Consider the following 15,530-nt stretch of genomic DNA (forward strand, 5'->3'; position numbering starts at 1 on the left):
TCTCGTCCTGAGGTAATTAACACACAGTAATGCACCAGTTGGGGGATTCAAAGAGCCCACAACCTTTTCCATAGGAAAATGATCTGCAACACCCAGGCCGAAAGGGTGGAATCTGGAGGAAGAAGGACGTGTTTTATCTTTGGCTAAAGGTGCCTCATTAAAAAGCACTGGCATAAATTACCCTTCCTTTAAAAAAAAAAAAATCCATATAACATTAAGAAAACTACAGAGTATAAAATGTCAGAGGCAGAGATGTGTGGATTTGCAGCTGTTGGTAAAGTGGGCCGGGGGCTCCCTGTGTATCTTGCAGGGCATAAATTAAAAATATTGACTGCAACCCAAATAGCATTTGCAATCAGCTCAATGTGGCAATGTGTTATACAGACCATTTGCTTTTAAAAAAATTAAAATATGAATCAAACTTGGATGACAAAGAAGTTCAACTTCTCGGGAAAAATCAAATACATCATCAAAAGGTCACAATTCGTAGACAAATTGCTGTTAAAATTTATGACTTGTTTGCAAAATGTACTGTTGATCGTTGGTAACTGCTAAATGCTTGGGCGCCTTCTGACAAAATAAATAAATAAATAAGGCACTCTGCATTCATTAGGGAGAAAAATATGAAAAACTACCTGGGATGCTAATACCTAGCTGAGGGAGGGTAGCGGATGAGGCTGCTAGTCTGCACGGAGGAGGAGGAAGGAATCCAAAAGCAAAGAGGAAGGACCCGCGGTCACCCGAACACACGATCGCCCCTGGGGAAAATCTGAGATGGCCAATTGTCTACAAAGCACAAAAGTCAGAGCATCCAAACATTAAGCAGCAAGTTTCCTTAGGCCCCAGGGGACGTGCTTAGAGATTCTGTGCCATTCCACCCTTCCCAAGGGTGCCCCCGCTGACCCTCGTCTGGGTTGGGTTCTCCAACATCATTCTCTGCAAATCTCCAAGGTCACTGGTGGCAGAGACCGTGCCCAGGCCAGAAGGACTCCCCTCTAACTCAGTGCCCAGCAGAGGACCCAGCACGGAGCAGGGCACACCAGAGGGCTGTGGGGTTTCTCGCCAGTGTCTTCCACCCTTCCCTCATTGGGTGGCAGCTATAATCTGGGGCAGGGGTAGAAACGGCCCCCCTCCATTCCCATCCTAGCCTGCCCCGCACCTTGCCATCCTGATTGATTTAGGAAACCAGGATTAACCAGCACCTGACTTTCTTCTGGCCCAGGAACTGATTCAAGAACCACCACATAGACCAATGGCTCTGCCTTCTCTCTCAGGCCAGTGAGAAGGGAGGGAAAGGCGGCTGGGGAATTCTAGGAAAGAGGGTTCCTTCCTCTTCTGAGAGAGTCCCTGGGAATCTGTGCCCTCCCTCCTGGGGACCACGTGAGGTGAGGCTGAGAAACGAAAGGGAAGGGGGTGGAATGGGGCAGGTACACGGAACCCAGCGGTGACGGAGAACGCCACGGTGAAGCCTCCGCAGTGTCCTCTGAAGTTAGGTCGAGGCCATGTCATTCAGCCTGCTCAAGGGGATGGGGACAGAAGTGATCGTCTCCACCCCCAGCCCTGACCCAGCGAGGCACCTGCGTGTGACTTTCATATCTCCCAATGCCGATGGCTCAACGCCGAGGATCCAGCAGAGGCCCCCAAGGAGACTCTAATCGGCAGAGGTGGACATGTCCTGTGTAGGCTGCCCAGTTTGATGGCCACGGGTCACCTGTGGCTACTGAGCCCTCGAAAGGTAGCCAGTGCAACTGAGGAACTGAGTCTTTAATTTTATTGATTTTAAAAATTAATTTGGATTTAAGCAGTTGCTGGTGGCTACCCCAGTTCTAGAACATGTCAGCAAAGCAAGAAAGAACGGGCTGGAATCCCTGAATCTCTCCATAGGAAGCTGCCCAGCAGCCACTTTATGGGACTGTGACATTAACAAGAAGTCAACCTTAATTATCATGGAATGAGTCACTGGGATTTTGAGATCGTGTCAGCAGTGAGTGGTCCTGACTGACGCACTGGTGCTTATTGAGTGCTGACTCAGTGCACCGTGTGAGCACGTCGCATGCCATATCTTATTCACCCATGGGGCTCCCCTGGAGGCTCAGTTGGTAAAGAATCTGCCTGCAATGCAGGAGACTCCGGTTCTCTGGGTTGGGAAGATCTGCTGGAGAAAGGAAAGGCTACCCATTCCAGCATTCTTGGGCTTCCCTTGTGGCTCAGCTGGTAAAGAAGCCGCCCGCAATGGGGGAGACCTGGGCTCGATCCCTGGGTTGGAAAGACCCCCTGGAGAAGGAAAAGTCTACTCACTCCAGTATTCTGGCCTGGAGAATTCCATGGACTGTATAGCCCGTGGAGTCACAAAGAGTCAGACACAACTGAGCAACTCTCACAGCTCACAGCAACAACTGGAGGTCATCGGTAGCATTATTATCCACATGTTACAGATGAGGAAACTGAGGCCCCAGGTGGTCACTCGTATAGAAAGAAGCTGAATGAGATCCCCATCCAAGCCAACCAGCCTCTGAACTAAAATCAAGGGACCTATGATGGATGCTCCAGTCGAGGCCCAGAAGGAAGGCAGTGGCTACAATGGAGATGATCCCCAAAGGGTTCTATCATCTAAGGGGGGTTAGAAAAGAAGGCTCATGGCATAAGAGGTGCCAGGGACCTGGTGGTCTCGTCTCCGGCTTTGACCTCCTCCCTGGCTGCTGCCTGGGTGGGATAGGCAGCTGGTTCCTGGGGTTCTGCACTCCCCCTACATCAGGTGGTGTCCCTCCACCGAGGACAGTGGGATACCTCCTCCTTCCCAAACCCATAGCCCTTCAGGACTCAGGGTGTTAAACGCCACAGGGGACCACGCCAGGGCTTAAGTGTCCATAGGTGAGACAGCATCAGGTGGTCTGCCAAGCAGGAGGTCCAGGAGGGGACCTTGAGCCACGTGTCCCACAGGACACGGGAGGGAGTGGGGGACAAGAGGAGGCAGGGACATCGGGGGGAAGACTGGATGTCTGGGAAGAGCCTGCGGTGTTCCCAGGGGCAGGAGGCTTCCTCTGAGGGATGCACAGAGGCCAGTGAGGTGGATTTGGGGTTGTCATTCAGTCGCTAAGTGATGTCCAACTGTCTGCAACCCCACAGACTACAGCATGCCAGGCTTCCCTGTCCTTCACTATCTCCAAGAACTTGCTCAAACTCATGTCCATTGAGTCAGTGATGCCATCCAATCATCTCATCCCCTGTCGTCCCCTTTTTCTCCTGCCTTCAATCGTTCCCAGCATTAGGGTCTTTTCCAGTGAGTCAGTTCTTCACATCAAGGGGCCAAAGGATTGGAACATCAGCATCTGTCCTCCCAATGAATATTGAGGGTTGATTTCCAGGACTTGGGGTGGCCATCATTGATGTGGCTGTTTATTTAATACATCTGGGCTTCCCAGATGACTCAGTCCTAAAGAATCCACCTGCCAATGCAGGAGTCCTAGGAGATACGGGTTTCATCCCTGGGTCGGGAGGCTGTCCTAGAGGAGGGCGTGGCAACTCACTCCAATATTCTTGCCTGGAGAATCCCATGGACAGAAGGGCCTGGTGGGCTACAACTATGGGGTCGTAGAGTCGGGCTCGACTGAGCACACACATTTATCATATCCATCGTTTCCTACCGTATGTCTAGGAATGTAAATTCTTCAGAGCCTTTCCTCAAGCATCCATTCATCAGTCCTTCAACCATGCTGTGGGGGGAGGGGACACACATCCACCCAGTTTGCACAGAAGGAAACGGGCTGATGGGACTGGCTGGGACGAAACCTGGGAGAAAACATAGATGAGGAGCCAGGAGGCGTGAGCTGGAGGCGGGGCGGGGGAGGGGAGGTGGGGTCTGGGGAGAGGTCAGCTCTGAGGATGAGCACTCATTTGACCCACACGGGGCTTCTCATCTGTGAACTCCCCCAAATATCCTGCATCAGAATCTCTCAGGATTTATATTTAAAATGCACATTCCAGGCCCTAGACCTGCTGACCGAGAATCTCCAAGCAGCGTGAGCTGGGAATGTGTTTTTTAAGTGCAAGCTCCACGGGTTTCATGTGGGCGCTTTCCAGGTGGCACAGTGGTAAAGGACCGCCTGACAGTACAGGAGACACAAGAGTCATAGGTTCGATCCCTGGGTCGGGAAGATCCTCTGGAGAAGAAAATGGCTATGCACCATAGTCTTCTCGCCTGGAGAATTCCATGGACAGAGGAGCATGGCGGGCTGCAGGCCCTGGGGTCACAAACAGCTGGACATAACTGAGCGACCGAGCCCCATGGGTCATCCTCCTACAAGAAAGCGTGTGAGAACTGGCATGCAGACCAAGTCTGGGGGCTCCACGTCTTCAGGGAGCCTGTGGGGCTTTTTCCAGGGAGGAGCAGGCTTCTGGACAGGGTCACCGGTCCCTAGAGCCCTCAGGATGACCCAGATGGGTGTTGCCCAGAGGGACAGTCCCTGAGGTGTATGCACTCTGGGTGTGCAGCACAGGGGAGGGAGGAAAGGAGCAGAGACGCAAGAACAGAAGGAGAGACAGAGGCAACTCAGCAATGACAGACAGACAGCAAGAAAGCGGAGGGCGAGGGAGGCGGGGGAGCAGGAGAGAGACAGGAAGACAGAGGGAGACTGCAACGTGATGGCTCCCATCTGCCAAGCCCCGGCCCTTCCCACGAGCAAGGGCAGGCCAGGCGGACCCGCACCCCGCCCGCAGAGCAGCCCCCACCCCACATGCCAGCCACCCCCTGCCCAGCTGCCAGGCGCTCAGGACTGGGCCACGTGGGTGTCTCATGACTATGCCCGGCAAGGCGCCCCCAGACACACACATGGTGGGGGCGGGGCAGGAGGGGGCAAACCTTCCCAGAGCCCAGGAGCCCAGGGTGGGAGACTGCGGATTCTCTGCAGACTGAGGGGTATGGGCAGGGGTGGGAGGCAGGAGGCAAAGAGGCTGGGGTGACAAGGGGCACGGTCGAGGACTTGCTGGGAAGCTGAGACCACGACCCAGAAATGAAAGGGACAGCAAGCGGAATTTTGTTGGGCACTTTCAGGTACCGGGGGCCTTGGCTACCTTATGCTGTTCGGCCCTTGCAGTTCTGTAGTGAGGAGATCTTGTCCCCAGAGTACAGATATGAAACTGAAGCCAAGAGATCACAGACCCCAGAGCCGAGACTCCTGCTCAGTCTCAAGTGCATCCAATTCTAAATTCCGTATTCTTTCCACTGCACGCAAGTTTCCAAGTTCACAAGACAACAAAGAACAGTACAGGAGACTTTGAAAACAGTTCAGACTGACAATACCAGGGCTATCACAAGGTAGTCAGGACCAACTGTAGACAGAGAAGTTCAGGGGTCTGGGGAAGCAAAGTAGTTTCAGCAGAATGTCTTGGGACAGCCCCAGGGGTGGAGGGAGTTATCTATTTATTTATTTACAATTTTCTATCTCACCATCTTCTAAAAAGTTTTGAGGAGGTTACAGTAAGATCACATGTCCACTGTGCGTGCTTAGGCATCAGTCGTGTCTGACTCTTTACGACCCCGTGGACTGTAGCCCACCAGGCTCCTCCGTCCATGGGATTCTCCGGGCAAGAACACTGGAGTGGGTTGCCATTTCCTCCTCCAGCGGATCTTTCTGACCCAGGGATGGAACCTGCGTCCCCTGCATTGGCACTTTGATTCTTTACCACTGAGTCACCTGGGAAGCCACTACATGTCCAATGAGGCTGTCAAAATAGAAACTCAAAAATAATATTGAAGGAAGGATAGGTTTTTACATCACCACATGGATCAAAGGAGGAATATCTTTTTAATCTCAACCTAATACCGATTCTGTGATTGAATATTGAATTTACATGGAGCTTCCTGGCAGCTGTGGCATGAAAGGAAATGCAACAAGACACATGATTCAAATACAAATGAACTCTATGGACTTATCAAAAGAGATATTTATTTCCCAATGCTAAGTCCTAGAATCAGGGATGAGGGTTCCAGATGAATAAAATGTCACAAACACGTGTTTTCCTGTTATATTGTTATACACACAGACCTACATATACATAACTACTTACATAAAAGATGTGTATATAACAATAGAGTAGCTATATACTTGTATATATAACTCTATATACACTTATAGTTTCATATATATGATCGTACAGACCTATATAGCTTTATATACAACTGTAGTTGTAGAGTTATACAGTATGTAGTTACATGGTACATAGTTTTATATAGCATATGCATGCATCTGTGTGTGTGTGTATCTAAACTCAAAAGAAAGGGAATCCTTTCATAACAAACCATAATAGAAAAGAATATGAAATGAATATATGTGTGCTGTGTTTAGTTGCTAAGTTGTGTCTGACTCTTCGTAACCCCACGGACTGTGGCCCACCAGGCTCCTCTGTCCATGGGATTCTCCAGGCAAGAATACTGGAATGAGTTGCCGTTTCCGCCTCCCAGGGGATCTTCCCAACCCAGGAACTGAACCCAGGGCTCCCTCATTGCAGGTGGATTCTTTACCATCTGAGCCACCAGTGTGTTAGTTTCTAGTGTGTATATATAAATCACCATGCTATACACCAGAAACTAACACAATAAAATCAACTGTAATTTTTTTTAAAAAATGAAGTTGGATGTAATTTGCCTTCCCTTGTGGCTCAGTGGGAAAAAATCCGTCTTCCATGCAGGAGATGCAAGTTGGATCCCTGGGTCAGGAAGAGCCCCTGGAGAAGGCTATGGCAACCCACTCCAGTATTCTTGCCTGGAGAATCTCATGGACAGAGAGAGGAGCCTGGCGAGCTACGGTCCATAGGGTCTCGGAAGAATGGGACATGACTGAGCGACTAAACAACAGCAATAAAAAGGGGGAATCCTGGAAAGCAAACGGGATCACAGCCAAAGCAGAGAGCGCGGACTCCACAGTGTGCGGGTTGCCAGTCCAGGAACAGAACCTGAGCTACGGGACGAGAGCTCTAGCATCCGTCCCTGTGACGCTGGGCAGCTAGAATGGATCCTTCTTCACAAAGCCTGGATTCTGAAGAACTGCTCTGCCGACAAAAGCCGGACAAGAAATGCTACACCCTCTGGAACACGAGGAAGAAGTGGACCTTGGGTGGAAGAAGTCACTGGGGCCATGTGTATGTGGGATCCAGGGTTACACTCCCTTTCCAGACCAACTGAAGACACTGGGGCCCTTCAGAAGCAGCCATGAATGTGTTCTAAAGAAGTTTTTATAGCAGAAGTCATCAGATTCACCCAGAGGGGAACTCACAATGAGGAACTCACAATCAGAAACCACAGTCACCGTGGAGTCAGACCCACACCTGCACTTAGCTAGACCATTTGGAATCACAGCATATGAATATTTTCTCTTCTTCTAAAAGTTAACATCAACTCAACTATTACCAGAGTCTTCAACCCCCTCATTTCCAATGGATATAAATATTCCATTTGAACAAACTCTTTTTCATTCATTCACTCCTTTTTTGTTGAATACAGAGGCCACTTCTAACATCTTGCTGTCATGTATGCCATTCACAGGAATGCTTTCTCCTCATGAATAATAAGCAATGTGTCTATGTTTCTTTTTTCCCTTTAGGTACCAAGAAATGCGGACTCAGATCTATGATTTATGTGTAGCAACATATAGCCTGCTTCTCTAGGCCGTAATTTTACATAGGTGTATATGCCTAGCTCATCGTTTCATCTCTTATTTATTTATAACCCTGCTGCTTATTTATATTTTCTTATGCTTCCTATTGGCCTCCTCAGAAGTTTGTGGAACTGTTACAAAAGAATTTAATGAAATGTCAAAGTGACCATCTGTAGGCGTATAACTCTTCCTCTCTCTAGGAACTGTTTGGTGGTTCAGATGGTAAAATAATCTGCCTGTAATGTGGGAGACCTGGTTTCAGTCCCTGGGTTGGGAAGATCCCCTGGAGGAGGGCATGGCAACCCACTTCTGAATTTTTGCCTGGAGAATCCCATGGAGAGAGGAGCCTGGCGGGCCGTAGTCCACAGGGTCGCAGACAGTCAGACCCAACTGAGAGACTAAGCACAGTCCAGCACATACTTAGTACAGTTGCTGAGAATCACATGAGCAGATCAAACGAGCACAGTATCGTTCAGCCCTTAATACACACGACCCCAGAGCTTGCCAAAGAAGATAGGGGATCGTGGCTGAAACGTGATAGAGGCAACAAAAAGGAACCCTCAGTTACACCACCAAATGCAGGGCCAAAGACTGGGTCAGGCTGGTGTCAAAGATGAGGTTGGAGGGCTGGGAGTGTCAGCTGTGGCCTGCCTCTGACTTTCTCCCTTTCACTCACTAGCTCCTCGTTGTACCATGGGGCGTGCAGTGGGCACTCTGTCCAATCTTGTCAATGGAAGGAAGGAAGAAGAGCTAGGAAGAAAGAAGGGGCGGGAGATACCATCTCAGCCTCAGTAGCTCCTGGCTTTCCTGCACAACCTGCCTACCCTGCCTACCCTTTGGAAATTTCAGCCTGCAATGCATTTTGAGCCAAAGACATTTCACACGGCCTGTCCCATGAGCGACATGTCAGGCTCGTTATAGCATCGTGGGGCTTGGACAGAGAGAGTGACCACCCACTTCTAGACAGGACCTCTGGGTTCACATCCTGGGACATGTCCCACACTAGACGTTTCTCAATTTCATAGTTACACATTAAACCTCTCTTAGCTCCAGAGAAATGGCAACCCACTCCAGTACTCTTGCCTGGGAAATCCCATGGACGGAGGAGCCTGGGAGGCTACAGTCCAAGGGGTCGCGAAGAGTGGGACATGACTGAGCTACTTCACTTTCACTTTTCTCTTTCATGCACTGGAGAAGGAAATGGCAACCCACTCCAGTGTTCTTGCCTGGAGAATCCTAGGGATGGGAGCCTGGTGGGCTGCGTTCCATGGGGTCACACAGAGTCAGACACGACTGATGTGACTTAGCAGCAGCAGACATTTCTCATTTTTTACATCTTTGATTATAAAAGGTCACAGGAACACAGGTATATTCCGATCATGGCCTGTGAGCAGGAAACCACAGTAAGGGGAAACAGTTTGGATGGTGGCAAGACACATGGATGCCTGGGACAAGGACTGGGTTTCCTAATCTGTAACAAAGGACACGTCTCCTCCAGCCTCCTGTTGGACTCCGTGCTCCCATCTGAAAGACAGAACTCTGACTGTCGGTTCACTCACTGCCTCCCCAGCTAATTGGGAGTTATCTAAGCCCTGGACTGCATCTTCAGGGCCTAGGAGTATGGGGCACTCAGGAGGAACTCTGGGATCATTAAGGTAATAAATAACTGAATAGATGGGTGGATGTCCCTTTCTCCCCACTAAAAGGTAAACCCCAGGAACTCAGAGGTGAGTCTTAATGATCAGTAACTTCTGAGCAGAGTCTGACACAGCATAAATCTTTGATAAATGTTCATTAATGAATAACTTGTAGATGGTTGGCTGGATGGATAAATAAATGGATGGATGATGGATAGAATGGATGGATAGATGGATGGATAAAAGGATAAGAGGGTAGATGGATGGATGGATGGACAGGTAGATGGGTGGATGGATAGATAGACAGATGGGTGGATAAACAGGTAGACAGACAGATGGATGGCTGGATAAACGAACAGAGGGATGTACTATACTTTAGGGTTTGGGAGAAGATTCCTATATGAGACGAATTTGTACTAGATGCTTTTCAGAGTCCAACTAACTATCTGACTTTGCTTCTCCGTGGGCTTTACTGTGCTTTCCCAACAACCATGCGTTTTCCTGCGCCATACCTTCTGCGAGACAAGCCATTTCTCCTCACCTGTCCTCATCTTCCTGGAGAATCCTTACACATTTTTCAAAGAGCAGCACAATTTCCCGAATCCTCCCTCTCCACAGCCGATTACTGCCTCCCTCTTCCAGGCTCCTCTCACTGCCCACGTTGCCCCACAGAGCCTTGTTTCATAAGGCATTTCTCTCATTAAACAAGGAAGCCCCCAAGAGCAAAGACCAAGCCTGACTTCCCTGTGTGCCCAGGCCTGACCGCCAGCTCAGTCTTGGCTGTGGGAGCTAAATAGACTTTTAAGCTCGCTCTGCTTTGACTTCTTTAGCACATCCTGAACGGTCTTTAACCAGAATCCTATAAAATTGTTTTGAAGGTTAGGCAGAGCAGGCAATTAGTGAGTAAGATTTTACCAGCACATAAGAAAGGCAGAATTTCATCTTCCCTGGCTTGAAAGTTACAAGTTTCATTATCTGTTTCATCACATTAGCGTTTTTTATAAAAGCTCTATTCATTTCATTTTACCTCCGAAGTAGAAGAGGATGTTTTCCGGCTTTAACCGCTGAACTTACAGCTCAAGAGTGAGTTGTTTAGCAGCCTGCTCTGAGGTCCCAGCCATGCTTGGGACCACTTGGAAAAAGAGGAAACGAGACTCTATGACTTGAGACTGGCGACTCCAAGGTACAGCCACCAAAAACACGGGATTTTCTGTTATTGAGAACCCATTCTCACCCTGATTTTCACTAGCTAAATACGGAACATTTCTGACTTTAACTTTCCCATCAAATTTTGTTCCTCTCTGTGCACACGACATGCTGATCTGAAGGCTAAATGTGTCCTTCCAGATGACCTTAACCCTCCATTTTACAGATAGGGAAACTGAGGCCCAGAGAAGGGAAAGGACTGGCCTGAGGTCACAGAGGCCCTGGTGAGATAATGAAGACTGAGGGGAGCTTTTCCTTTGTTTGCCCTGCTGGTGATCTCTAAACTGGGCCTTCTTAGAAGAGCTGGGCCTGAAGGGACCGGCTGAGTGTGAATGACACGTCATCCCAAGCGCTGTTTGTGCTCAGTTTAGGGGTTTGTTCCTCAACCTTCAGATGCAGGTTCATCCCCAGATGAGCACATTCCCCTGTGCTCTAGTAAAAAAGCAACTGAGCATTTCAATTCTGCTATTTGCTCAGTTTTCTAGGCAGGAAAAGTCACATGGCTCAGACACGGGCATCCTAAAGCCGGTGAGAGATAGACCTGGAGCCCAGGGCCTACAGAAAAGAACGTAATTCTTCGCAGGGAGTTTTTATTCTCTACACCCTAGAAATTTTGTTCATTGGAGCAACTGATGCTGAGGCTAAAGCTCCAATACTTCAGCCACCTGAGGCAAAAAGCCGACTCCCCGGAAAAGACTCTGATGCTGGGAAAGATTGAAGGCAGGAGAAGGGGATGACAGAGGACAAGATGGTTAGATGGCATCACCAACTCACCAACGTGAGTTTGAGCAAGCTCCAGGAGACGGTGAAGAACAGGGAAGCCTGGCATGCTGCCATCCATGGGGTCACAAAGAGTCTGACACAGCTGAGCGACTGGACAAACAAACCAAACAAAAAACAGCCTAGAAATCAGGGCAGGGCTTCTCCTGAAAGGTCACCCATTCCATCTTTGGTGCTGGACTTTAAATCCAGCACCTGTATCTTTAAACCTGCATCTACCCAGTGCTTAGATACATTGGGAGAATGGTGACTTTCTGGAGACAGGACACAGAGGCACACATGGCCCTCACTCCTGCCACCACCTCTGTGGGCAGAACCCGCACAGCATCTTCATAAACACAGCTCGGTGCTGCTTTCATTTTTTGCAAAGTCTCCTTTCGAAGATTCCCAGGTTGCCTACCTGGTTTGTGGATGGTGCCCAGAGAGTTGGTGGAAAAGCGACTTGAGTGGAACATTTTTTGTGTCTTATAGAGCCAGAAGCATGAGAAGAGTGGTCAAGCGGGACCTCCCTGACAGTCCAGTGGTTAAGACTTCATGCTTTCACTGCAGAGGGCGCAGGTTCCATCCCTGGTCAGGCAACTAGGAGCCCACATGCCTTGGGATGTGACTAGAAAAAAAAAAAAAAAAAAGAATAGTCGAGAACTCAGTGGGTCTTTGATCCCTTTTCACTCAGGGGTGGGCTCTGCCTCTCACTCATAGAAGGAAAACAGTGGTTTATTAAGTGGCTGAAACCCATCTTCCCCTTCCATCTTGCTGACTGCTCCACGCCCAGCACTGGGAAAAGCCCAGTGAAAGGCTATTTCCTTCCAAAAGACCATGCCTCTTCCTCTGGATCTGTGATATTATTCCCAAGAAAAGCATGCTCCGATCTATCAACCTCTCACACAGGGGACGGGAAGAAGGTGGTGCTCCTGTGTGATTCCATTCAAACTCATGGGTGGGTGCGGATGCCCTCTACTCGAGCAGCCTCCTTCACGATGCGGACCCAAGGGCACCAGACCAAGGACACAGGGCAGCCAGACCTCTGTCCCACTGATTTCTGACCCCTCAAGGCCTCACCCAGTGGCTCTCCCTGGGAATTCAGAAAATGTTAGCTGAAAGAAACTAGACCCAAGTCTTGTCATTCCCAGACGAGGGCTTTTACTTCTAACCCACTTGGTCTCAAACTTGGCTGTTTGCGAGTCACCTGGGTCATTTTCAAAAATACCAGTGCCGAGATCTCTCCTCGAAAGAGTCTGATAGAAATTGGTCTGGGGTGGGGCCTGGACACGGATTTTGAAAAACTCTCACGTGATTCCAGTGTGTAACCAGGAGTGAGAACCACTTTTCCACATCACAGTGCTTCACAGAGGTAAAGAAAAAGCACTGCCGGCCTCTCATGCCATTATTTCCTGTCCTCTCAGATACAAGAGTAACGGGTTTGCGTCAGGAGAAAAATGGAGAAAGACCTTTAATTCACCCTTGGAAATAAGCTGTCCATCCCCTACCCTGGAAAGACACAGAAAAGGACAAGGTTTGGAGATCAAGTTAAATGTCCAATTTATTTTTATAACTTGAAACCAGAACAAACTTGGTTTTGAACAAGCGTACAAATGAAATGGCAGACACATGCTGAACTGAACATTGTGACATTAAGGGGAAAAAAAGAGGCCCAAAATCTTGTACAGAGAATAAAAGGAACAATAAATATTTTACTAAGCCATATTGAAATGACCTCCTGTCATCTCAACATTTTATCCATAATAAAAAAAAAAGTGCCCGTTTCTTAAACAGAGCACAAATACCAAGCAATAATAAATAGTTCCAAACTTGTAGTAAAAGACAGAACCTCCAAGTAAACAACAAAAGCTCATACAATAAGTAATAGAAAAGGTAATAAAAATATTTCGCCTTGCCAGTACAAATGCAAGCAATTTGACTCAATGTAACTTTGCTTCGCAGAGCTGATACAAGGAGCACCAAAATTCATGGGTTTGCCTGTGTTCCACGAAAATCCTTGACCGTCACTTAGGACGGGAACGAAAGGCTGACTTCCCTACTTTTCACATTTTTGCTTAGAGGAAGTCAGCCTCCTCCTCCTCCTCCTCCCCCATGAAAGACCCTCAAATGGCAAGTGGCAGGTTCCAATTGGGGGCAACTTTGAACCAAGTTGTGGCAGTGTGGAAAACCGGCCTGGGGTCAGCTGGGTCCCCCCGGGGCCCGGGGCCTCTCTCACTGGGTCATCTGCTTCAGTGTTGGCTTTTTAAACACAAAAAAAGGGAAGCAAAAATGCTCATTTCTCTGCAGTCGTCAGAGACACACTCTTTGTGCTTTGGGATGGCTTGATTCTGGCATCGTGGTGACTTTGCGGAAGCTGGTGAGAGCTGGCTAGCTTTTGTAACTACAGGAGGATTGCCTTGGAGGCTGCTCAAGGACCTCCCCAGGGCACCCAGAGAAAAGGGCAGCCCGTGGGGCTTCAGGTCAAACAGGTAGGAAACAAACATCTCAGCTTGATCTTCTGCCTCCTCCCCCCTTCTTTTTACTTTGCAAAGGTAAGTGGCAAGGAGGAAAAGCGTATCAAACAGAAAAGCGCCCAGAAGAGAGATTTCTGCATTTGGTAAAGAAATTGCCCAAAAGGATGCTTGCTTATACTTTCATAACCTGAAATATAATGGTTTCTTAGAGTTCCTGAAATAAAAAATGGCTTCCTGATATAGGCATTTTTTTTTAAACGTATTATTCCCTCATCCAAAAAACCACCACTTTATTATCTTAAAGCTACTTGGCTTTACAAAAACAAAGGGGGGCGGGGGGGGGACAGAGAGAGAGAAATAAATCAGATAAACATGAGCACACCGAGGACCGACAGGGGTGGGAAGATGGAGAGGAAACACGTGGGAAGGAAAGAGAAAGAACTACGGAAAGGCACCGAATTCGTCCCAGGCCCCAGGCATTTGGAGACTGATGGAATGTAGGTTCCGGAGAGACAGCAGCAGAGCAGGTAAGAAAGACAGCAGGCCACCACTGTCCACCACGAAAAGGTCCTGGCTGTGATGGGGACCCCTTCCTGAAATTCAATTGGCGCTGGTCCCAGCCGCAGACCACGTCACCTGCGCCTGGCTGATACGCCAGCTCCCTTTATCACATTCTGTTTTGTTTTGCTTTGCTTGCTTGTTTGACGTTCTCTCAAGGACTAGAGAAAGCTCGGTTTGCGTTTCTTTCTGCTCTGAAGGGTGGGAGAGGTGGTAGTGGTGGTGGGTGGTGAAGAGAAGGCCTGCGCTCTCTCCTCCACGTCTGACATCTTTACAGATGCCTCGCAGAGAAGGGAGGGCTCTGTGAAATGGTACCGACATCTTGACAAAAAAACTGATTTCTCCACTCAACACGAATAAAGAATTTCCCATCCGATCTGCTGTGGCCACACCAGGGAGCCTTGATGCAAGGTTCAGGGCACTCAGACTGAAGCCCTATTTTGAACAGTCCTTGGTAGAGGCCAATTCTGACAAAAATATATACAACTAAAATGATTTGTGAACCAAAGCATTTAGCTATTTCCTTTTGTTTCTTTTCCTCGAAGGTTGTCAAACAACCCTTTTTTTTTTTTTCCTCCTGTACAATAGGTCTTAACATACAAATTTTTTTTTGCAATATTTTATCCTGCCAAATTAAAAAAATATATTATGGCAGCCTGCTTGTTTTTGTTTTTTTTTCTTTTTATTTCCAAATTCACTAACAAAAAGGTACATTAAATCCCTTTAAAAGGACAAGCTTACAGTTAAAAAATTACAAGCTCCAGTAAAAATACAGCAAGTGCCTACATCATATGAACCAACCAATATATCCATTCCAGAGGGAGGTGGGAGGAGAGAATTAAGCACAGATCAGAAATGTGGGGGGTTTTTTTCTGCAAAGCAATAACAATATTAAGCACTTTTTTTTCTACATACTTTTTCTACATGGTGTAGCAATCCCCTTTTAATCCCCAAATACAAGTTTCTATACATTTTTTTGAAATAAAAATTCAACACCCAAGGCAGAAAAAAATTTACTAAAACTCCGACTTTACAGTTACTGTGACAAGAACAAATTATTATAGACCCACCATTTAAATTTTACTGCAACATTTTCAAGGAAAAGAAAAGGGGTTTTTTTTTTTCTTGTTTTGTCAAATGCCCAGGCATTCTCGATTATTACAAATACTGGTCCACTTTTACAGTAATCAAGAAATTTTCATATATATAATATATACTAAAACCCCGTCACCAAAAGAAAACAA

The sequence above is a fragment of the Budorcas taxicolor genome, chromosome 21 (assembly GCF_023091745.1).
Source record: "Budorcas taxicolor isolate Tak-1 chromosome 21, Takin1.1, whole genome shotgun sequence".
Taxonomy (NCBI): domain Eukaryota; kingdom Metazoa; phylum Chordata; class Mammalia; order Artiodactyla; family Bovidae; genus Budorcas; species Budorcas taxicolor.